Source organism: Schistocerca cancellata, chromosome 4 (genome assembly GCF_023864275.1).
Source record: "Schistocerca cancellata isolate TAMUIC-IGC-003103 chromosome 4, iqSchCanc2.1, whole genome shotgun sequence".
In the NCBI taxonomy this organism is placed as follows: Eukaryota; Metazoa; Arthropoda; class Insecta; order Orthoptera; family Acrididae; genus Schistocerca; species Schistocerca cancellata.
The window spans coordinates 16,816,842-16,843,381 of NC_064629.1; the positions used below are offsets into that span (position 1 = coordinate 16,816,842).

At 38.8% G+C, this 26,540-nt stretch overlaps 1 long non-coding RNA gene across 1 annotated transcript; it reads right to left on the reverse strand.

Moving 5' to 3' along the window:
* Positions 1 to 15,105: 15,105 nt before the first annotated feature.
* Positions 15,106 to 24,794, reverse strand: LOC126183215 (uncharacterized). Its single transcript, XR_007536707.1, has 3 exons — positions 24,734 to 24,794; positions 18,574 to 18,680; positions 15,106 to 17,199 (listed from the first exon to the last, which is right to left on the reverse strand). It is a non-coding gene; the product is annotated as an uncharacterized LOC126183215 (long non-coding RNA).
* Positions 24,795 to 26,540: the final 1,746 nt, after the last annotated feature.

Below are 26,540 nucleotides of genomic sequence, written 5' to 3' on the forward strand. Positions count from 1 at the left end.
CACTGAAGAATGCTTTGATAGGGAGAGATTTGGAAATGTATGGTTGAAGTCTGATGCAGATTTTTTATTTCCCACACTACCTGTTACTGAAATAGACATCAAGAAAATCTCCAATGAAAAGGAATTTATCACGTTTTGGTATGTGTAGACATTACTATACTTTAGTTTAGTTTCAATTTTTCCCCCTATTAAAACATGTTTCATTTCATCATCAGGAAATTCACATGTGTTACCATAATGTATCAGCAAAAGTTCTCAAAATCTGGATGAGCATCTGGGGAATATTTGTAAAAGTGATGTGCCCCTTCAACGCCCTTAACATCTGAAAGTAAGGAGAGGCCTTACAGCTATGGTGGTGTAAGCATATTTTTCAAATGTTTGTAGAACAGTAGGGTCACCAGAAGCATCCGATAGCACCCGTTGGCTTTGACCCGTGACTTAAGTCTTATGTGTGACGTCAGGACAGCACAGAGTTCAGTTTGCGAGTGTCACGTTTTTGCAGATGTCTTTTGTGCTGTTGGTGGTGCTCTCTGGTGGTGTGTTTGTAGGTTGTGGGTACAGTTTTGTTGTTGGTTTAGAGTGCGCTTGTGATGTGTTTGTAGGTGGCGTATGGTTGCAGTTCTGTGGTACTCTCTGGTGGGGTTTGTGGGTTGCGTGTCGTATTGGGTTCATTTAAGTTGTTGACGTCGTCAGGTGGTGTTCTGGTGATTAGTGACGTTTAGTGGCATATTTTGCCACGAATTGATTTAATTTTTGGTTATTTCTACGTTAATGTAGTGTTGTCTGTGGTGTGTCGTGTTTGAATTTTTTAGATCACTTTTTTATGTCGTCATTAGGAATGGATATGACCAATAAAGACAACAGTTTTCGGCTGTGGGGTATGATGTGCGATACTGCTGTGTTGCTCATCAAATTCCTGCAGTTGTTTGGAGTTCCGGCGTCTCAGACCAGGGATGGCTATAAGTGGAGGTGCCGGCATGATAACGTTTGGCGCTCCATTTGCCAGGGTACCTGGTTCGAGAAGTCTAGGTTGGGCATGCGTGAAATTGTGTTGTTGAGTTACAATTTTTGTTATCAGTCCTATCACAGTTACTGCTCGCATGCGGTGGGTGGGAGTGAGTAAACGGTCCTCGATTGGTATTCTTTTTGTCGCGAGGTTTGTTCAGAATACATGAAATACAGGGGTTAAGTTGGGTGGGCCTGGAGTAATGGTTGAGATTTATGAGTTGCAGTTTGGTTGCAGGAAGAATGGGAGGGGTAAGCCTGTGGTTGGTTTATGGGTGTGGGGGCTGTGGTATAGGGGTCTGGATCTTCTGAATGTGTGTTTACGGTTGTTGAAAATCTTACAAAGAGGGAGTTAGTGGGGTTGATTCAGGATTTTGTAGAAAAGGGGAGTACTGCAGTTTCTGATGGGTTTGCTTCTTATAGTGGGTTGGGTTGGTGGGGTTACAATCATTTAGTTGTCAATCACAATGTAGAGTTTAAGAATTATGAGAGTGGGGCCTGTACAAATACTATATAGGTTTTTTTTTTCTTTTTTGGGGGGTTGTGTGTTAATTAGGTTTGGGGGGAGGGAAGGGGGGTGGCTGTGGCTCTGGGGGAAGGGTTGGTGAGGTTTGGGGCGGTAAGGGGTTGTGGAGGATTCGTTTTGTTGTGGTTTTTATTAGTTGGAGGCTGTGTATGTTTTTTTGTTTCTGGTTAGTATTTTTGGGAGTTGGGAATTTTATTTCATTGTCATTTATTCTGTTGGTGTGTGTGTGGGGGGGGGGGGGGGGGGGTGATTGTGGTGTCCGATCTAGTAGGCAGCGCTAGAGCTTTCATGTGATGGGCTTTTTTTGTTCATGTTTTTATCTGGTTAAATGATTTGTGGATCATCTGGAAAATTTTTGGGATGATCTTAACCAAATTAGAATAAAAAGTGAATTTTTGAATGGGAGAAACTATAGAGAATCAGACGGGAACATGAAACAATTTTGCAAAAGTGAACTTCAAAAACATATTCATTTATCAAAACCTTTGGATGACGTGATCAAAATTGATACCTTAAAGAGAAGATTGCCATCAGCAATGCAGTTGAGTTTAGTTCATTGTCCTGATAGTAATGTAGAGCAGTTTCTCAATTATATTGAAAAGTTGGATAGGGTAACAACAAGAACACACAGTGGGTTTACTCAGAAAGGTAATGGTCAAAATTGAGGAAATGATAACTTTCAAAAAAGGGAACAAAACAGTGTTCGCAGCTTGAAGATGTGATGTTGGTTGGGTGATTACAAGTATCTACTGTGTGTGTGCTCTGATTGACCATGGACATCACTAGTCCTGTGCTCAGACTGTATAACAAAAGCACATTGCACAGCACAATCTCGATTTCACAGTTTCCGACGCTATCGAGCCATATTTGGTAGATTTCATATTTACACTTGCTCGTTGCACAAATACCTAGTTTCAATGCTGCAGTGCATTATAGATCTATCCAAGAGACGTACTTTTCTTCTCAGTTTGTTGTGTTACAGTGCCTGAAAGTGCAATACTGATATATAAAAATGGTACACATTCATGAAGAGAATACAGATATTTATTTTGTATCAGTAGTATTTTTTGGTTTGCATCTGATAAGCCATTTAAGGTACCCCAGCCAGTAGTTTATCACTACCCAGTAGTTGGTCAGTTTCATTCTAATCTTTAAATTACAAGAGTCAAAATTCAGGGGGATAATTTTCAAAAGAAGGACCATAATTTTCATCCAAAACAAGAACAACATTTTCGCGGAAATAATCAACAAAATAGAGAACACTTTAGGGATCAAAATCACAGAAATTTTGCTAGAGATCAGTACAACAGAAACTACTAACAACCAGGTAATGTTTGGCATAGGAATGGGAACAGAAATGTTGATCATAGACATTGGCAGAACCACAATCAGCAGTTCAAACAGGAACCAGTTGTAATTCAGGAAATAAAAAACGAGTAGACCCCCTTGAAGGTCCGCAAGGTTGAGGCAGAAGGTGAGCATGATGAAAGGACCAATGGATGTGACTATCAAACCCAAACATGACAGTCCCAAACCTAAGCTATCACATGAGGTTATTAGTTGTTACTTATTGAAAAAATTTCAAGAGGAAAATAATGATGATATTGATAAAGATAGAATTTTCAGTAAACAAAAACATACAGTAGACAAAAGTAATTGTGATTCATTTAATTTGACAGAGTTTTACACTTGGGCAGAAAAGGACAACACTTTGTCAGATGATGTAATTTGTAGTAGTTCAGAGACGTGTGTGAATGAAAGAGAGAATGCATGCTGTGAGAATGAAAATATTGGTGAAAGGGATCTGGCAACTTAGAAAGGGGGAAATAATATTTTAGGGGATAATTTGAATGTGTATGACCTGAATATGTATAATAATGATGTTGTTGAGGAAAGGTGTTTCATTAGTTTAAATAGGGAGTTGGGTATACACATGGTTGAAAATGGATTAAATAGTGACAATATTATAGAAATTCCCAGGGATGTTACCAGGATGAATAAGGCTCACAAGCTGGGTGTATGTGAAAGTGTGAATTTTGATGTTGTTGGTAAAGAATCTGACTACACAAATAATGACGACACATGTATAACTTCTAGCCTAAGGCTCGTTTCACACTGGGACACTTGTGACGATCACCGGTGACGGTCACTGATAGAGATACCTTCGTTTGAATTGGAGCATTCACACCGGGACACTGCACTGAGTCACCGTGACCCAGTAGTGACTCACTCTCGCCACATGTGACGGACACAGACACTGTGTTCGCTGCGGTCACCGCAGGACATGCATTAGCTTGTATTGGAGTGTTCACACTGGGACACCGATCACAGACACAGCAGTGCAGAGTTGCCAACAGACAGGCAGCCGTTGCTGAGCCCAGTGGTTCTCCACACAGTGCAGCCATGAGTTTAGAGTTCATCAACACAGGAGATTTTATAAGTGAAGTGGAAAGTCGTCCCGTTATTTGGGATACGAAAAGCGATGACTACAGTAACAAAGTCATGAAAATGAAAGAGTGGCAAGAAATTATTACGAAGTTTGTGCCTCATTTCGATGAAAAGAGCATAGATGAAAGAAACAAAATTGGTAAGTTCTATATTCTTTTTTCACTTTAATGTATTTTTCGGACCACAAGAATAGCGAAATATACACTCCTGGAAATGTAAAAAAAAAACACATTGACACCGGTGTGTCAGACCCACCATACTTGCTCCGGACACTGCGAGAGGGCTGTACAAGCAATGATCACACGCACGGCACAGCGGACACACCAGGAACCGCGGTGTTGGCCGTCGAATGGCGCTAGCTGCGCAGCATTTGTGCACCGCCGCCGTCAGTGTCAGCCAGTTTGCCGTGGCATACGGAGCTCCATCGCAGTCTTTAACACTGGTAGCATGCCGCGACAGCGTGGACGTGAACCGTATGTGCAGTTGACGGACTTTGAGCGAGGGCGTATAGTGGGCATGCGGGAGGCCGGGTGGACGTACCGCCGAATTGCTCAACACGTGGGGCGTGAGGTCTCCACAGTACATCGATGTTGTCGCCAGTGGTCGGCGGAAGGTGCACGTGCCCGTCGACCTGGGACCGGACCGCAGCGACGCACGGATGCACGCCAAGACCGTAGGATCCTACGCAGTACCGTAGGGGACCGCACCGCCACTTCCCAGCAAATTAGGGACACTGTTGCTCCTGGGGTATCGGCGAGGACCATTCGCAACCATCTCCATGAAGCTGGGCTACAGTCCCGCACACCGTTAGGCCATCTTCCGCTCACGCCCCACATCGTGCAGCCCGCCTCCAGTGGTGTCGCGACAGGCGTGAATGGAGGGACGAATGGAGACGTGTCGTCTTCAGCGATGAGAGTCGCTTCTGCCTTGGTGCCAATGATGGTCGTATGCGTGTTTGGCGCCGTGCAGGTGAGCGCCACAATCAGGACTGCATACGACCGAGGCACACAGGGCCAACACCCGGCATCATGGTGTGGGGAGCGATCTCCTACACTGGCCGTACACCACTGGTGATCGTCGAGGGGACACTGAATAGTGCACGGTACATCCAAACTGTCATCGAACCCATCGTTCTACCATTCCTAGACCGGCAAGGGAACTTGCTGTTCCAACAGGACAATGCACGTCCGCATGTATCCCGTGCCACCCAACGTGCTCTAGAAGGTTTAAGTCAACTACCCTGGCCAGCAAGATCTCCGGATCTGTCCCCCATTGAGCATGTTTGGGACTGGATGAAGCGTCGTCTCACGTTGTCTGCACGTCCAGCACGAACGCTGGTCCAACTGAGGCGCCAGGTGGAAATGGCATGGCAAGCCGTTCCACAGGACTACATCCAGCATCTCTACGATCGTCTCCATGGGAGAATAGCAGCCTGCATTGCTGCGAAAGGTGGATATACACTGTACTAGTGCCGACATTGTGCATGCTCTGTTGCCTGTGTCTATGTGCCTGTGGTTCTGTCAGTGTGATCACGTGATGTATCTGACCCCAGGAATGTGTCAATAAAGTTTCCCCTTCCTGGGACAATGAATTCACGGTGTTCTTATTGCAATTTCCAGGAGTGTATTTTCTACCCCTGTACGAGGCTGGGAGGTTAATAACCTACAAGGAGAATGCTAGTAGTTCATCAAATGAAGTTTTTGACATTCGAAAATACTGAAAAAACTTCTTCTCAGATTGTCTCAGATCGTCATAAAGGGTGTAATACAATCCTTTCTCCAGCCGATCACGTAGCAGTGGATGTATGTGTAATGAATGTTTTGTCTTCATTCTCCTCCTCCTCCTCATTACAAGTACTAACAACAATTCCTCCTCGCTTGAGTCCATTTCACCAACTAATCAGTTGGCAACAGCTGCAGTGTGGGACACCAGTGGCCCAGGAGTGTTCGCCACAGTCACCGGTGACCGTCACAAGTGTCCCAGTGTGAAACGAGCCTAAGTGAAACTTTTACAGATACTGATGACACACACATTTCTTATGAATCTATGGCTGAACGGTGGAACTGTTTCTTCTGACAAGAACTTTAGAAAGATGCTTATTAATGTATGTGAAATTGCATGTCCTGAGTGGTGGAAAAAGATGAGATATTTTATTTTTGAAAAGCTGAAGGATAAGTACTTCAATAATATACAACATGATTTGGATGAAAATTCTTGGCTATTTGAAATAATACAGAGTACTAATGACAATTTTGTATCTTGTGCAAATTTTATAACTGTGACAAATAATACATATAATGGTATACCATATGATTCTGATAAGTATAGGTTTGGGGAAATTGAAAGTGATTTATTACATGAGAATACAGGTTCGGAGAAAAGTGATCAATTTTGCAGTCCTTATATAAAAGTTCAAATTGGGTCATCGATTGGTAAACTTTTAATTGATACAGGAAGTGAGATCTCGGGAATATCTGAAAGGTTAAGCAAGAAATTGAAAGTGGGGAAAGATTGTTGAAGTGCCAGTTCTTGGGGTAAAGATAGAAGGTGCTACTGGGAAGAGCAGTAAATTGGTAAAAAGCCAGGCTTTAGTGACATTTTGGATGTTTTGTAATTCAGGAATTTAATGAGGATTTTCTTTTGGGTATGAATTGGATAGTAAAAGTAAATACAGCATATTTCATGTTGTGAAGTGTGTAACAGACTGGTGACAAAAATTCTCCACAGTATGGTAGGCCATGAGTTGTCGTCTAAATAGACAAGGTGAAATTTGGGAACAGGAAACGCAACAAAATTCAAGAAATTTTAAGAAATTGGGTGTTCAGTAGAATTCAGTAGTTTTCAGCACCTTAGAATGAACCATAGTCTGAGCTTTGTAGATCTGAAAGGTCATTCCGTATACACACGGAAAGTATGGAGAATGTGGCTGGACATCAGAGGTGCCATCCCATGATATAGCATTGAGTCCAAACATTTTGCAGGTTACGTAGCTAAGTAGGTGTTTCATCAAGCACATCACCAGAAAAAAACATTACATCACTCTTTTGTTGAAATGGGTAAACTTAACCCACCCAGTAGAACTGTGATGCAATAATTCTTTTGAAGAATGTTGCAAGCACAACTAGTGACTACAATTCAGTGCCTTTCACCAAAACTGGTATTTTCAATTTCCTGAACACTATACATACGTTACAGCATCACTTTTCTTGGTACTGTATATTTTGTACATTACTTTGCAATATCTACTTTATTGATGTTTCATGCATAACATTTTGTCGTCATCTGTATGTTCGCAGCTTGAAGATGTGATGTTGGTTGGGTATGTACTGTGTGTGTGCGCGCGCGCGCTCTGATTGACCATGGACATCACTAGTCCTGTGCTCAGACTGTATAACAAAAGCACATTGCACAGCACAATCTCGATTTCACAGTTTCCGACACTATCGAGCCATATTTGGTAGATTTCATATTTATACTTGCTCGTTGCACAAATACCTAGTTTCAATGCTGCAGTGCATTATAGATCTATCCAAGAGACGTACTTTTCTTCTCAGTTTGTTGTGTTACAGTGCCTGAAAGTGCAATACTGATATATAAAAATGGTACACATTCATGAAGAGAATACTGATATTTATTTTGCATCAGTAGTATTTTTTGGTTTGCATCTGATAAGCCATTTAGGGTACCCCAGCCAGTAGTTTATCACTACCCAGTAGTTGGTCAGTTTCATTCTAATCTTTAAATTATAAGAGTTGGCAGCACTGACACTTTTAAAAATGTACGAGCATATAAAGAACATATGTTGGCAAACCTGTTTCTTCTTCTGTTACAACAATTGGAGGGAACTGACAGCTTTGAGAAAATCTTTCCTTTTGTGCTGTGCTGAGAAGTGGAGTGTCAGAGTGTGTAGACTAATTGTAAGGTAGGTTACAGTGATACAGATACCTATTTATTGACACACGTACTTAATACTGAAATATGATGAACTGTGTTAACAGATAACTCATTATGAGTGACTGATTGTATCATTTATCATAAAGGAAGTGTAAATTATTGCTTCAGTCGTTTATAAGGGGGGATATCAACTACTGGAGTGCATGAAAGCGTGTTTTCCAGTAGTTGGTCATAATGCTCAATTACTGGTACTTTTTAGAATGTTCTCACAAAGAGTTGCTTTTAACCATGGACCAAGTAGGCATTCCTTTCTTCTGTCCCATACTGATGGAAACATGAAATTTATATGTCTCCCAGTAGTTGATCGGGGTGATCATTAGAGCTACGTGAAATTCGTTTATGCTATAAATGTGTGATAAAATGCGAGATCAATGCATTTCAGTGAAATTTATTAAAATTTCCAGATTTCAGCAAAATTCATTAAAATTAGCATATTTTAGCAGAACTATTAAAATCAAGATTTTTCTGTAAGACAAAAACCAAATTTCATTTAATTGTTTTGGCGATTTTGCTCGGCCAATTTACACAAATGACGTCTGGATATCAGCTGTTCTAGTTACCGCAATGGCTGTTACTCTTCAATTAAAAAGTAGAAGTGGACAATTTCACTCTCAATCTAATTTCCTACTTCTTATGAACTACACGAAACGTCTCTCAATCCACATTAACCGAAAATTTTTAAAAACACGACGTAACCTCACAATCTGATACGCTTCAAAATCGGTTGTGTGTTTACATTAGGTTTGTTTGAGATAGCCTACTTCAGTCTACTCCAGTAAGACCGTTGCTTCTGCGCATGTGCAAGTTTGATTCTTCTCCAACGCTTTGACACCAATGTTTGTTGGTCGCAGTGTGTGGATCCAGCCGTATGGTGTAAACACGTGTATGTAATGTTTTGCGAGTGTTGCAAAGTGATAATAGTGTGTTAAAAATGGGTAGGCATAAAGTCAGTTTGCAGGAGCGATGCAATGGCTATCCGAAAAAAAATTTATGTTCACAATAAAAACACTTGTGTGTATTTTATTGAGGAGCTCAACTGGGAGGAGGACAATTTAGAAAAACACATTAATAGTGCTAGTCACAGGGCAAAGAAAGCGTCTGCAGTGGTTGCAGGAACTTCACCAAAAAGGCAGGTTGCTATTGGCAAGATGTTAGAGCCAAAAAAGTGAAAACTGACAATGAATGTATGCGCCACGATATAGTTAAAATCGTGTTTAAAGGCCAACATACCATTGACAAAATCAGATAACGAAGTTAGGTCCTTTTTGAACAAATGTACCTGATGCTGGTTGTATACCAAGTTCAGATATATTTCAACGAGAATATGTCAGTAAGTGCAGTGACGAAATGAAAGAAGAAACCAGAGATTCTGTGAAGGATGTACCTATTGTGATTATCGCTGATGAAATGAGTGACAAAAATGGATGGCGCGTATTTGCGAATTTATTTCGGACAATGACCTCAACTTCCGAACAGAAACTCTATCTGGCTTCATGCAACTTTTTAGATGTTGCTAACAGAAGTACTTGCGCCCAGGCCATAGTGGATACCCTAGAAGACTACAGCATTAAATATGAAAATGTTGAGGGTTTTGTATCAGACTCTGCTGCATAAATGGGATGTTTTGAGGCACTTCAAGTACTGATTGGAGACCATTTTATACATTTCAAGTGCCGGGCCCACAAAATGAACTTTGTTATGTCTTTATGAAAGAACTAAAGGAGCTAAATTTTATTGTGAGTAAAGTGAAAATGGCATTCCTGCACTCTCGCAAAATGAAAAGCACCTACCTCGAGTTTCTCCAAGAAAAATATCCTCACCTAGCAAAAAACCTTTTTCCTGAGCTGATAATCAAGAGGTGGAATTCTTGGTTCCATGCAGTGAAGTACTTGGACACATACTTAACAGCTATCATCGAATTTTTCAGTCAGATCACTGCAAAACAAAAATGCAGCCATTGAGCTCATTCTGGATCACTTAAAAATGAAGCTGCCTCAGATATAGTTGTCCTGCAATGCAAATTTGTAAGTGACATATGTGCTAACATTGTTAGTTTCGTCACAACACTAGAGGGAACAACTGACCTGTTTGCACATTTGTTATGGGAGGAACTTGAGAGTATTTTTACTAAAGCTATGTAAACACACAGCACCAGACCCCACTAATATTTAACGAAAACATTGACAAGCTCTTCAATCCTGCAGTGTGTTGCGCAAAGTTAAATTTGGACAATTCTGCTGTTGTTAATATAGCAAAAACAATTCTGCAATTTGAAAGCATTCCAACTGACTGTTTTATTGAGGCATATTCGTCATTCCATCAACACCTTATTGACTGAGGCATGATGAGACGCCTGATATATTGCAGCTTCTAATTGAAAAGCTTAAAATGATGAATTTGGAAATGCTGCTTTATCTGCAATATGGGCACCTATCAATAGTGTGGATGCAGAGAGGTACTTCTCAACATACAATTTAATTGTGACAGGAGGAGGTCAATGAAGCCAGACACTATTGAAACAACTTCAATGATTGCATTCAATAAACAAACATTTTTATATTGGTGTATAATAGTGAGTGGTAATTTGAATGAGAAGTAAAATTATGATGATGTGTTCCATAAATGATCAATTTCTTATTTTCTTCTTCTCTTTGTTATAAGAAAACTGGGAATAGTGAAAAAGAAAAATCAAACTTTAAGGTAAGAATATTGTCATTTAAATGCATAAAGAAACCAAAAAAAGTAAATGCTAAGTTCAGATATAAAAAGTTAAATTCAAATTTCAAAATGCTAAATTTTCAAAGTTCATTTGCTAATCTCATGTAGCTCCAGTGATCATCTACTGGTTTACATATGATCAACCAGCAAGTATTGAGGCATACAGATAAAATTTTTATTAGTCATTATTTTCATCCCTCTATTTACAGGAGTGAAATCTGCAGACTGAATTAATAAATGGTTACAAAAGAAGTAAAAAAAGAACTTTTTAAGTATTCTGAGGAAGACTAAAAATGTGCAGTAGAAGCATTTCAAGCGGGTGGCAGTAGTATGAGGAAAGCTGCAAAACATTTTGGTATTCCATTTAGTACGCTAAATAATAAAATTAAAGGAAAAGTACCTATGCAGCGTAAGATGGGACCAAGTTCAGTTTTGACAGAAGCTGAAGAGAATTTATTGGTTAGCTGGATCCATGCAAATGCTAAAAAAGGCTTTCCAATAAAGTGAAGGATGCTGTATGAAACTGAGTGACATTGTTTTGGCAGATGGAAGACCCACACCATTCAAAGATGGAAGGCCTGGTGAAAAATGGTTTAAGTCATTCATGAAACATCACCCTGATTTATCAGAACAGCATGCTAAGATCATAAATACTGCCAGAGCAGCTGTTACTGAGGAAAATATCAGGCAGTGGTTCAATGAACTTCATCAGCATCTTCAACAGGGTAATAATTTGGACATTTTAAATGGACCAAAAAGAATTTATAATGCAGATGAAACAGGATTTGAAACGTCCTAAAACTGGGAAAGTTCTGGGTCCAATTTCTTTTGACAATCTGTATGAAGTCAGAAGTGGCAATGAAAAGGAGGCCATTACTGTAATGGCAAATTTTAATGCTGCTGGAGACACTGTACCCCCAATGGACGTATTTCCACTACACAAAATTTCAAGGGACATATCCGAGAATTTGAACAGTGAACGGGGCACTGGGCAGTCAAAAAAAGGCTGGATGACAGGAGCCCTCTACTTTGAATACATTGCCAATGTTTTCCTTCCATGGCTGAAGGAAGAGTCAAATTTCCTGTTATTTTACTGGTAGATGTGCACAAATCTCATACATCATATAAAGTTGCTAAGTTTTGTGCTGACAATAGGATAATACAATTTGCATTGTATCCAAATGCAGCTCATGTGCTTCAACCAGCTGATGTGGCAATATTTCGTCCTCTGAAATCTGGATGGAGAGATGCTGTATATAATTGGGAACACAAAACTGGTAACAAAGTTTTAACAAAAACTGTATTTGGCCCATTGTTTGAGACTGTTTTCAATGAAAAGGCTACTCCTGAAACAGTGAAAAATGGTTTCAGGAAGTGTGGTCTTTTTCCCTTATGATCCTGGCACAGTGGACTCTGCTACATGTATGTCCAGCAAATCTAGACATTGTGCACCTGTTATAACATGTGGTAATGCAATAAAACCATCATTTGGTGTTTAACGTCTTTTGCATTTTGAATCTTTAATGAAGAGAGGTAGAGCAGAAGAATTCCGTGCAGCAGAGAAAAATGGATGGGAAGGTGATCCAGGAGCAGAACTGTTTCAGGTTTGGTGTAAAATTCTTGCTACCTTGTAAATCACCTTCAACAAATAAAACTGCAGATGCTAACATGCCATCTCTGCATTTATGTAGTACAGAACAATCCATCCCCACATCATAAAATCCAGCAGGAGATCCTCAAGTGTGTACTAACAGCAAAATATCTTTTGACTCCGAAGAGGAATCATCCACATGTCATAATGAAAAGTCAGGAGATCAAGATTCAGTACAAGAAAATGACAGTTCAGATCCTCCTCAGCCCTCTTCACATTCAGTCAACTCTGAAGCAGACACTCCAAAATGCCATTCATCCCAGTCATCTCAGAAAAACAGAATCAGTCCACATTTTGCTAATCATATTACTTGGCCTACTGAATCCCCTATAAAAGCTGGAAGGAAAAGAGTACATACCATATGCAACAACATCCATTTAGTGGCTAGACTGGAACAAATCAAAGGAAGAACAAAGCCAACACATAAGCTGCCAAACGAGCTAGAACAGAACGACATAAAATTGCTAAACAGACAAATGAGAAAAAAGAAAAGGAAACTGTTTCCAGAGGCTGAGAAGGAAAAACCACCAAAAAAGAAACCTGTACGAAAAGGCAGTTCAGAGTCCGAATCCATCAGTGATGAATGGAGTCCTCATAAAGACACATCAGAAAATGAGTCTGAAGGTAATAAAAACCTTGTTACCACTGAGAAGAGACATGACATTGGAAGGCCTGCATTCAAAGGAGATTTTGCTTTGATCTTGTTTCCAGGCCAAAAGAATAATAAGTATAAATTTCTGTGCACTGTTCAAAGAGTTACCAAAAAAAAGGACATTGAAGTAATGGGTTTAAAAAGCTGAAATGAAAGAAATACACTGTGTAAGACTGATGAAGATGATACAAGAACTGTTCACTCTTCACAGATTTTAGCAATATTTCCAGAACCCTCTATTATCTCTACAGGAGGCAGGCTGCATTACAAGTTTCAACGTCCTGTTGATATTGGAAAACTGAAATAAAACTGAGCAGACTTGTGTATAGTTTATTGTTGTGTGTAGGCTACTATGTTATACTGTTTTATTTCATTGAAAAATTTGTTCAGTACGTTAATCATTCATGTAAGTGTGTTAAATTAAGTTCCCAGATGTAATTACGAACTTAACGTCAGATGATTTTATTTTTGCATATTGATCAACTACTGGACTATGGGCGATCATTTTGTGGAACTGTATGATCAACTATTGGTAATTTCTGACCACTGTAACAAATTCAGAAAATGTAGGGAATAAGCATTACAAGGTTAGTTGTATGTATGTCATTCTTTGCAGGAAACTTTTCTCTGTGATATGTGTTGTTATCAACTTACTCCGTCAAGTAGATGTTCTATAAATAATATAGAAACGTAAACTCAAATTGTTAATCTATCAACTATTGGCTGTATCACCCTATATCCGTCATTCCGAATGCTTCAACTAGCCTAGCAAAATTGTGTATTTAATCTGTGACAATTATAAGGATGTATCTATTCAAGCCACCTGTCCAAGGCATGAATGCAGAACACCAACCCCATAATCTAAACTAATTTCCCAGGAGGAAGAATATTCAACATTGCAATATACTGTCAACAATTATCTATGATTTTAAAATATTTGCAGGCACAAAAAATCATCATCATTTGGACATTTGGATCAGAATTTAAACTGCATTACTTTCAGCCAGAAAGTAAGTTACAAATGAGCTTACACAATCTCAAAACAAAAGTTACATTCTTGAAACATGCTCCTATTACAAACTGCAAAACACGTGAACATTTTTTTGTTGGCAGGGAGTGGGCATTTGTGGCCACTATCACTATGACATATGGGTACATAACATGCATCAAAATATTTGCGTAGGATGACATGTCCATTATCCAGTATGGGTTCTGGAGCTCCCTAGTAATTTCAGTTTTTACGGTGAACGATTCACCAAATATATAAGAATTCAATAAATATAGTGCATTCATAAACATCAGGTAATGCCATATCTCAAACTGTTGCCACAACTTTTAACTAACAAACAAAGTATCACTTTCCAATTTAGCCTAGAACTCCGTCCCCTCCCACAAATCAGTCTTTCACCACATCCAAGATTTCAGGGTGTGGTGGGGTCCATTACCTCACTCTACCTCCCTTTAATTCACTGCAGTTTTGTTTAAATAGGGAAGTCTGTCTCAGAACCTGCCTTTCAGTAATTGCATTCCTTTAAAGTTGCAAACTTTCCAAGTGAGCACTGAATACACTTGTTTGAGAACTGGAATCACCGGACAGTTGACAAATTCAGTTTCTTGAGATATTCCAAGATGCTACAAAGGCTATGGAAGCTGACTGGTCCGACGTTGCAGCTGCTTGTGCCATGGGTGTACCAGCTACAAGAACACTGTGCTGAGAATGCAGCAGACTGTGAGGTAAGCACTCCCATACTCTTGAAACGATTTTGTTATAAACAAATAAAATTTAAATTCTTGGTTATAAATCTTAAACATCCAGAGCTGAATAAGAGATATTTAAAGAAGACTGTGTGGCTCAATATTATCAATCATTTGCAGGAAGTAGCAATGCTGAAAGCACGTGCACAGAAACTCTTAAGAGAAAAAAATTGAAATAAAGCCAGAGCATTTGATTGCAACATTTCTAGTATCACAGGTGCGACATGTGAAACAACTTTCACCAACAGAGAGAGGAAGTTTATACCGCAGCACGTTCCAGATGTGCTGCACTTTATGGTAAATGTGGTGTTATGTAGGTCCACTAAATAAATACTTTATCATGCCCTGAAGAAAAGTTGTGAAAAATGCATTAATTTTATTAACAGCTACCTCCATGCAGTCCTGTTGTATTATTTGCAGAATGTCACACAGAGGACGGAGCCTTGCCACCGACATCTTCAAAACGTGCAAAGAGTGTCTTTACATCGTGGGCGGAGGAGAAGGAAACTGTCGACGAGGTTTACATGTATCTCTTAATGGAGAAACCAGACAAAGAGCAGTCACTTCTGGAGTGGTGGAAATCGAGAACAACGTATTCTAGAGTGTCGCAAGCAGCATGGTAAGTCCTTTGTACACCTGCCTCTAGTGAGAGGGTATTTAGTAGAGCTGAACTTATAATTACCACTAAACGTAATGGAATATCTACAGAAAATGTGAATGACCTGCTTGTGGTGCACTGCAACAGCATTGTAAGTTTCACATAGGTTTCCATAACATCTTATTTTCGTTACCACAAATCTCTAATGTCTTAATTGCTTGTTTCAGGAACAAATTCAGCCAGAAGGTCGTTATAGCATTACAAGAAGAATGTTGCTTTATTTACATGAAAAAAGAAAATTTCCAATAAACTGTGTCTTTACTGCCTGCAGTTTGTGTTCCTTCATTGTTTTAACTTTATTTTAACAAATACATTTGCATTCAATTGATAATTTCGTGGCTCTATCGTACAGCTGCGATGTCATTTTTGCAGATACCTTGGAGCAGTGGTTCCTAAACGTTTGGTGATGTGACACTCCGTCACAGAAATCTGGTATCTGTGAACTCACATCTTATAAAAGAAGTACTTAGTGTGACATACAAGTAACGGAATTCCAAGCAAATGTTTAAAATCCCTAGTGCTTTTTTATGGTTTACATTTCAGTTGTGTCACATCAAGAGGGGTACGTCTCGTACGCAATATTAAAATATTTTACACTTTTCTCCTGGCCTATAAGATTTTATTATGGAATTAACTGGCTGAACCGTTTCTTGGAATTTATTGAGAAGGATCCGCCTGCTTTGAATGGTACAAAAGTTTCAAGACAGGAATCACAGAAGTTCCAAGACAATTTCCAGTTACTTTTGCCGAAAAGGTTGTTTCTCTACTTATTTTTTATATAAGAGTAAGATGGAATAGCCTTTACAGACAAATGTTTGGATGAGGCAGGTATCTCGTTACTGCTTTATTTGGTACAGTTGGGATTTTCGCCTTTCAGTTTCACTAGGTACTTATCCGTGACAAAGATTTATAACATTTCTGTCATTTACAGTCACTGAAAGTTTCCGGGAGCTGCTCATTTTAATTTACAGTTGATGTGAATTCGAAAATTATTGTCTTTTCTAAGAGATTTCAAATCCAGCTCTTGTTACTAGACACAACAGAAAAATAATCTTTGAAAGTTTTTCCATTGTGTTCTTGATATTTTCATCCAAAGAGGGATGAATTTTTTTGTAGGAAATCGTGTAGGATGTCTAAGCACTGAACTTTATCGGAATTCAAAAAGATTTCCCAAACTGTAACATTTTTAATGAACAATTCGAAACTGTTTGTGTTTGAGCCCTGAAATAATACATTTAAACAGGATATTTTTAAGACAATATGTGCCAAATTAGCCAAGTCTGAAGCCAGACTGTCTATAGGAAGCTGTAGCTGGCGAGAAAAAGATGAACTTATTTCAAAAAAAGATGAGTTCTTCCGAGAGATATACAGCTATCTTCCATGTATGTCAATAAAAAGTTTTAAATATTGGCCCTTTCCTTGTTATGTATTGAAAAATTCGATTAGTTTTTTTTTTTTATTACAAGCGTGTAACAATATATTGGTTTACCAACTACAAGAAACACAGCAGATTTAAGGACTCACGCTGTTCCAGGCATTACAGTTAATTTTCTATAAGACCAGAGGTGAAGTTGTGTGTCGGTAAATACTGTGCAGAAGAAGAAACTACTTGCCGACTGTCACAAAGATGTCAGTCGCAACCACAGCAGTGCAGTGGCTGGCGGGCGTGAGACTTGACAGACAGCAGAGCCTCGTGGGCATCCGTGCGGGCCCAGGCAGTCTGGCGGGGCTCGGTGAGGCTCGACCGGCTGGCCGGGTGGTGAGAGACGGGGCTGCCCGGCAGCCACGACTACGTTCCCGGGCGGGCCGTACAGGCTCGATGCACGCCTCTGCTGTGTACAACATTAATTCTTGTCTCTCACAATGTTAGAATGATGATGAATTCAAGCGTGTGACTGAATCACAAAATGACATTCGAGGACCCCAAAACAAGCGCACATACAAACAGTATTGAAGGCATATGGACCTCCACAAGAGGACTGTTATAAGGGACTACAGAGTGTTGTTATAAACAAGTCCAACAGTTATTTATTTGAGTATACGTGGCATACTTGTTTATGCACTTTGTGAATCTGTAGTAACAGTACACAAGTTATAATATAATCACTTGTTTTCAAAAAACCTGGTGTTATATTTACTTTTCTGGTATTCCTCAGCTGCGTCTATGTTGTTATTTTCCTGGAGATGTCATCCACCTCTACCACTAAATAGGATTTGGCATAAAAACTGGACCTTTCTTTGTTCGACTGGACATTGTATTTAGTTGAATAAACAGATCACATTTCCAATAATATAATAATGATAAAACCTGGTGTTAAATAATATATTACATGTTTGAGCATATGTGCGTTAACTGTAGAAAATTCAATTTCATTTTACTATGATACATATTGTGCTAAAGGGCATTATTATGTTAAAACACAATATTCCTTTCTCCCAGAACTGAAACTAAAAATAATGTTGCCATTAGATACACAAATCAGCTGAGTTGCCATCTTTGCTTACCACGATCACTAGCAATAGGTGTTAACCGACACACAGTTCAAGATAATAGCACAGATAACTATTGGTGAAGCCTTACTGGAATACCAATAATGAAAACAGAAGCACAGAAAAGAGTATAAAACCACACGAAAACTTTTTTCATTTCAAATTACATGAACCTGTATAATAAATTCATCTGAGCAAATGCTGGAAAAAAATTCACTTAAACCCAGCATTTTTAAAAATATGCTTCACAGAAATGCATACCGTAACATTGTAAGAAAATCAACATTGCACAACAGCCCTACCCCAATGAGAGTGACTGCCTTAACCACGCAGCACCTACTGGGGTAAAGGTAATGTGTACCCATTGCATCACTGTGTTGCAAAGACAGTGGTGAGATGTTCAGAGAAACTAGACTCGTGCAGAAAATATCACATATTGTGGACAGATTGTTGTTCGACGATTTACCACATAGTGAACTATCACAGAATTTAAAAAATTAAGATAATGCTCAACAGTCCTTTTCAACAAACTAAAGGTATTTTACAGTTTCTTCTAGTATATTTCATTGATTTCAATACATTGGCAATTGAGATAGTGGACTGATTATATGATTTATAAACCCAGCGGTCTACTCACGACTGTGGCAGATTTGGCAGGCGTTTGACGGACACTCGTGTTCTGTGTGCATTACCAGAGTCATGTCATAGAGCAATACCTGTCACTGCAGCTGATGTTCGTGTTGGCAATGAGGTTCATGAATCACAGTGAGGATGCACCCTCAGAGCTGCCAGATGTCACCTGGTGGCAGAAGTAGTGGACCAGCTGTAACAAATGATACCGTATAGTACATAAGAAGTTCCATGAACTTACATTATGTGAAATATAATGTTTTTGAGGTAGTACAGAAGAACTGCCATGATGGGGAGACTAACAAATTTGGGTCAAGGAAGACAAAATGGCCTTTCTGCTGACTAATGATATGCACAGTAACAGATCTATCTTCACTCAAGCAAAGTTGCAGCATTATAGTATAAATCAGTGGATTACTTTATTTCCTGTCTTAATGGTATGTATTGGAGTCTCCTGTGCAACTTTTCAGTCTTTAGGTATGGATCTTTCGTTAAGCAAGTGTGTGTGTGTGTGTGTGTGTGTGTGTGTGTGTGTGTGTGTGTGTGTGTAATTGCTAAACACGAAGCATTTGCACCAGCTTACTCTGAAAGAGTCCTAATTGGTATTGCAATATGGTCCAGAAGATTACTGTAGTACGATCATAATGTCCATATGCAGACAAATGCATGGATTTGAATAAAACAGGGCAAACAGAAAATACACAAAAGAAGGGGAAATCCTAAGAAAAATACAAGGTCCTATAAAACAGTATGGTGAATATTGAAACACAATGAATGGAGATCTGTACACGAAAACAGAACAACTAAATATCACAATGACAGAATATAAAATGAAAACAATATGTGAAAGAATTTTTGAACATTACTGAATAAAATCTCCCTGGTGTAAGTAGATCTCAGTAGTGTGATCTGAAAGAAAAAAAGAGTGAGGAACACGAGATTCTGCTCAGACATATATTCCAAAAGAACATTTTACATTCCTATGCTCACAGAGAAATAAATAAAACTGAAGCAAAGTGGTCAGAAGTTTTGAAACACCAGCACCTGAATGATTAAAAATTACTGAAAAAAAAAAAACAGGAGTCGAATCGTGATCCACAGCAGGAACAAATGTAGTAGAAAAAGTGAAATGTGAGCGTACTCGACACACAACCCTGTATTCATACCTAGCAAGGCACCATCAACAACCCAATTCTAGTGATACGCTCAGGCAGAACAAACGCACTGCACTGTATGAAGATTTCTTTATCATATCAGTTCTTGTTATATAAGTAGGTTGCGTGAGTCAAGGCCTTTTTTAACATTTTAGAGAACAAATTGTCAAAAGATTTCACATGCATTTCAAATGGTAGCATTTATGCATATCATCAAATAAAGAAAGCTTTGATATTGACAGCTGTGTGGGGAGAGCGGCAACATTGTGTTGTAAGATCAGAAGTTGGCATATTTTTGCCACGCTCACTCCTGCTTCATGTTCTAGTGTATTACTACTGTGTATCATTGGTAGCATTAGGTTCGTTTGAACAGTTACCAAAAAGCGCCAAACAGACTGTACTGCGCATGCACAGCTACGATGATTTAGGCAGCCCGTGCTTGGTGCTTGCTCTGCTCATACGCTTTTTGTCTTATTTCTGGTGGAATTTCGTGTGTGGTGGGGCATCACGTGACCATGTGCAGCCCTGCGGCATGTTGTTAAGAGGACATACTGAGTTGTATTTAGAGCAATTGTTTTATATCCCACACAGATAAAGGATGCAAATACGGATGCAGTTCTTGGCAAAATATCATTTCAAAATTAGACTCCACAGCTCGAAGTACCATGAAATTTTGCTAAGGGGTGACCTTGACAGATTTTTTTTCAAAATTCGTACTCTGCAATATTGTTATGTAGCATTTCCAACAGGTTTACATCTACACAGCACTGCAAAAAGCTAGTAGGATGGAATACAAATTTCTTGCAAATAATAATAATAATAATTATTATTATTATTATTATTATTAAAACAATAAAAAATGAGAGTTTCTTGTGTAGCTTACACCAGAATGAAGGACAATAAATTTCGTGACTATTTCAAAATGTGAAAAAATTAACATGGTTGTCTGCGAGGCAAAGAAACTGTACAACTGACAGATTAATTCTACTCTAGGAATAAATATGAAGCCATGTGGGGAGTTAAAATGATAAAACATGGTATACTGCCAGTCTAAAATTTAGCATAGAATGGCATTCTATAAATTTAAGACAAACAAATTAAGAAATAACTTCAGGCCTAGAAGTAGTAATCGAAAAACACTTTCACAGAAGGCAGATTTGTAAAATTCTGCTACATCTGTCATATTTGAAACAAAATATTTAGTTCAAAACTACTGACCAAATTTGCCTACTTAGTCAGCTTCAAATCAATGTTTATGATGTTCATACGTATATAGTATTAAGAGATCTTACAGTGTCATAAAAGGAACAGGACATCAGAGACTACTCCAGCAACATTGGAATTTCATAAACCATACTAAAATGCTTTATTCCGCTTTGCACATTTCTATGTCCAGATGCACTCTGAAGTACCTGATATTCAGCTTTTCATGATACTAATTTTCTTGGAGGTCCAGTACTGTATTCTCATGTTTGGTTCTTTATTATGGTGTAACATCATTCATCCCAGAAAATGAAAATTTGCACTTTAAATTCAACGAGGTTGAAAGTAGCCGATAGTGCGGAATGAAACACTTCGTTTCAAATAAACGAACTGCCTCAGTGGAACAAAATTAATAGAAGCAAATTTCTCTATAAAACAGACAGAAATAGCTTCATTAAGATATTAATGGTTGATTGCTAATAACGTGGAAATAATAGAAAATCAGAAAATTGAAACTAGTAACTTATTTTGGTCTTTCGTGGTTATGATAGTGTATATTAATTCACTTGATGGCTCCCAGCCACAGAAATCTGTTTTGATTTCAGTTGACGTGGGAGCTGTAAACGATGACACGAAACATATACACGGGTCACATGGGGAAGGACCTCTCCCCCCACTATAACTCAGCTTGCTCTGCGCATGCGCGAATCTGGTAGCTTGGGCGTGCCAGAAAAATTTTTCCGGGTAGCTCCTGGCTACTTGCTGCTACTGCTCATACAGCAAACAGCCACGCTTCAAGTAGCCAGAAGCGGGAGGAAGGCACAGCTCATACGCGAATTCAGCTCTGCGCATGAGCCCACTGGCAACTGCTTATACGAACCTATTTTATTTATGACGCGAGGACCTTGATATTTTCTCTGCACGTTTTCCCTTCAAAAGAGGCTAAATATCTGAAAACACTTATTTTGGTTTTATAATACATGGACAAAGGAAAACCTTGCACTGTGCGCAAATAAAAATATATGCAGAGGAAAGAAGTTTCAATAAAAACCTGTTTTTGACAGTGAAAGTCAGCTCTATCGAAGGAAAAACATACAGCTATTTTAGACATTATTTGGTACCCAGAAATATAATAATGCACAATAGGCGAAGTAAAGAAAAGCCTCTTATGTATTGTCTTCTAACTATTGTTTGGTATCTTTATGTTTACTCTAGTAAGCAAATGCTGTTTATTTGATATGTTTGGAGGACACCTTTGCTATTCCTTCACTTATCAGCATTGCAGAAAATTTACCTACAACCTTTGTCAAGAGCAAGCATTATGAAAATCAGCCATTATTAAGGTTTGTTACTGCTAAATCCCTAATTCTGATACTATATTCCAACTTTGAATATCACAAACAGTATTCCAAAACTTCACTTTCATCATTCAATACTCAGCTAAGTGAAGACAATATGTCTAGAGTAGAACACACGATAATTTGATGGTGGCATCTCCTTTCATTCCAATGACATCCAATGTGATTCAACCTTAATACCACACAAACAGTCCCACTGAGTTAGCAAAACAATTATTTCACACATCACATCAAACTAATTACAAAGTGACAGGGGGCAAAATTCCAAATGCTGCATATATAACATTTAAAAGGAAATGAAAAAAGCTATTCTGCAGATTTTGTGAACATTAGTTCCTTGCTTAGGGAGGAAAGGTTGGGAAAGAAGAGCAGCTCAGTCAGAGGAAAGGAACCTACCTCCTGTGGGGATGACAGGAGAGTAAGAGTTACAACACACATGATCACTTGAGAGCATAGTCTCTGTAGTCTTTATGTACTGCGAATGATTGCGACATTGGCAATCAAAGCTGATGGCTAGTGTCTTATTAGCTACTTCCAGTGTACTGTACTAAAAAAAATTTGCATGATCACTGAAACAAAATAAGGCAATTTATTCTACAAGGATTTTAGATGGCAAACTGCTGTGGTAAAGCCTATGTTTAATCACAGAACTAGTAACAAACCACACTGTACAGAAACGTGACATTGGAGGGGAACAGAATAACAAAGTTAAAGTTTTGTTGTTACCCTTAAAATGGGGAAAATAAAATTGGCCTCTAAAGTCATTGGTCTATCTTCATCTGCTACTATCAATATTAGGCTTATATAAATAATTTTTAGCTTGTGTCTGGTTGCATGCAATTTAATAGATAAGCCTACAATTTTCATTTTAACAGCTGCATTTCCCCTTAATTTACTAAGGCATCTTCACTAACACGTACTACCACTGAAGATGCCTCAATAAATTGATTGGAAATGGGCCACACAAAATGAGAAATTCATTTAAGCCATGTCTCCGCAATATCCTTTCTTTCAGGAGTGCTAGTTCTGCAAGGTTCACAGGAGAGCTTCTGTAAAGTTTGGAAGGTAGGAGACGAGGTACTGGCAGAAGTAAAGCTGTGAGGACGGGGTGCGAGTCGTGCTTGGGTAGCTCAGTTGGTCAGGCACTTGCCCGTGAAAGGCAAAGGTCCTGAGTTCGAGTCTCGGTCCGGCACACAGTTTTAATCTGCCAGGAAGTTTCATTAGCTGTAGGTATTTCACTGTACACAAACTTCACTTTCCTCCATGAAAAGCTCTCAATTAAAAACAGAAGTCTCACTGAAGATTAGAAAATAGCACTATGTTTATGTACATTTGAGCTGCTTACCTGTGGTGTATTATAACAAGAAATCTTAAATCATTGGATGAATAAATAAAGATGAAAGTAGGAAGACTAAATAGCGGCAATTTTCAGTCTCTACTACACATTATGAACTTTTCTGTCATCCTCCAGGAGTTCCCCACTAGGGGTCTACATAACAAGCGGTATTTAATGTAACCAAGAGTGTCTCCAGTCACGGAGATAGCTGTACCAGTCTCAGAAACTATTTCTGATGTATAACAACATTACATTTTAAAACGTTAATTTACTAAGCATACAAAATTCAAGTTAGTACTGGACAAGAAACAGATCCCAAGGGAGACTTGGTTCAACCACGTAAGAGCTCAACCCCCCCCCCCCCCCCCCCCCTATATTCACTGCTTCAAATTTTTACATAGACCTTAACCCTGCCTGTCTTATTTCATCTTTAATGTGTAACCAAGTATGATACAGAAACTGACCATTCTTGCCGCAAAAATCGAGGTCCGTCAACAAAGGCCATGCTCCATAATTTTCGAGCATAACTAACTGTGGCAGCTTATTTGCAAACTTCGCCTTTCGTATACCGAAAACAAAAAGGGGTTCACTTCCAGAACAAACATTCTGATCCGGAACCAGACAACGTGGTACTGGTTAACAATACGCAAATAACTATTTATTTTGGAGAACACAAATATAACTTATTCGACCAAGTCTTTTGTGGTCTATCTTATAAGAAGAATGTGCTTTTGACACTACGATAACTGCATCTATAACAAAAACGTTCATATTACATTCACATCAAATACTTTCCGTTTTAACCAACACCCAAAGGTGAATGATGTGCCTATATTTCACACGAAGTCACATAAAAATTTAGTTGCGTAAAATAATTACACAATGAATTTCAACACCACAACGGCATTCACAATATACGTTTACTTCCACGGCTGGCTTTTCTCCCTTCTTTTTGTTAAGTTTTTATACTGTAGTCTGAGGCATCTATAAGCCTTGGCTCAGTGTGTTATGAGAGTAACTTCATAACCCACAGTTTTATTATTCAGCTTCAAATTCTGGCTACTCGGTTACGACACACTACCTTAATGATAACAAAGACATCTTCCAAAGTAATTCATTCAGTCCTGCTCAAGACAACAACCGCCAACCTGAAAACTAAATCTGTCAAATATGGCGGTATAAAATCAATACATACTGTTGCTAGCATCTTCCCGGCAGCATGGTTAGAGACTGACTATATCGGCCTATCGGGTTCGGTCAAACAAAACACACGCCGCCAAGGGATTTGTACTCACACCACGTGACCACATCGAGCTCGTGACAGCCTATGAGAACAAAGTAGACATCGCAAACAAAATAAACGCGGCGGCGCCAAATTAAATGTCACGAACGGATGTTACAGGACCCAGAAAGCGCTATTTATCTTGGAAACAACTATGCAATGATATTGCCGTAGAAAAATATATATTTAACAATTTATAAAAATAAAATTGATCTCTCTGTCGTCACACCAGAAGCAGAAAGCCAACCTCGCGAAGCCAGTGGGCCAAACAGTGAACAACGCCAGAACGCCACATAACTGGCAAACAGTTAAATGTTTGCAAGCAGAGGAATCTACAACAAGGTATATAGCTTTAAAATGAGTAAGCGGGACTTTATAAACAGAGTGTAAAGACATAGGACAGTCAGATCGTTTGATTGATCTACGGATTATGAGTTTGAATATTCAATGTCTTAAAAATAAGTACCTTGAACTTGAGATTGCAGTTCAAATGGTTCAAATGGCTCTGAGCACTATGGGACTTGACATCTGTGGTCATCAGTCCCCTAGAACTTAGAACTACTTAAACCTAACTAACCTAAGGACATCACACATCCATGCCCGAGGCAGGATTCGAACTTGCGACCGTAGCAGCCGCGCGGTTCCGGACTGAGCGCCTATAACCGCTAGACCACCGCGGCCGGCGAGATTGCAGTTAACAGTAACAGTATCGACTGTTTATGTGTTATGGAACACTGGTGTACGGACAGTGAATTAAACAGAATAAATTTAAGCGAGTATAAACTTGCCAGTCAGTAGTGTACGCTAAATGTCAAAGGTGATGGTGTATGTCCCGCCCCTATCTAAATTCTAAACTTAAATTCAAGTTCATATCTGAGGCTAAATCTTTAAGCATTGTAAAACTTTTTGAAGCAGTAGCTGTTCAGTTGTACAATTTAAAGAAGAAAAGAATCGTTGCAGCAGTTTACAGACCACCAACTGGGGACGCTGAAGTCTTTCTCAAGAAACTGGCAGTATTGCTCAACGCTTTCTCTAATGATAACTACCATAATTCTTTGTGGTGACTTTAATATCAATCTCTTGGTCCAAAGTTCAGTAAAAAATATAAAAAAACAGGGTTCTAGACATTAAAATGCTTCAACATGTTCCCACACACATCAGATCCCACTAGAACAAAACACTCCACTGAAAGTTTAATAGATAACTTCTTTTCCAGTGTGGTCACAAATGAAGTGACAGTAACAATTGTCAGATCATTACTCACTAACCCTTCATCTCACTGCAACTCCTAAGAAGAAATATATAATACAAACGATTTTTCTCTACTCAAAATTATAACCAGTTCAAAAGAATCTTAAGAAATGATGCTCGGTGAGAAGTCTTGGCACAAACAAACACGAGAGATACTTACAATACATTTGCTTCTTCTTTTAGACAAACTCTGATATGTGTTTCCCAAAAAAGCTTGTAAGTTATAGGTCATCTGGTTCTAAAGTGTCAAATTTGTGAATCACACCAGGAATTAAAAAGTGAAGTGAAACCATGAAAATGCTATGTTTAAAGCAGAAAACATGTCTCAATCTGCTGTTTGCTGAGTAAATGAGGCCTTACAAAAAGCCTTACCGCAAAGTAATAGCAAAAGCAAAATTATTATTCAATGATAGATTAATAAAGCACGTTAGTTACAAATGCAAAATGACGTGGGAAATTATAAAAAAAG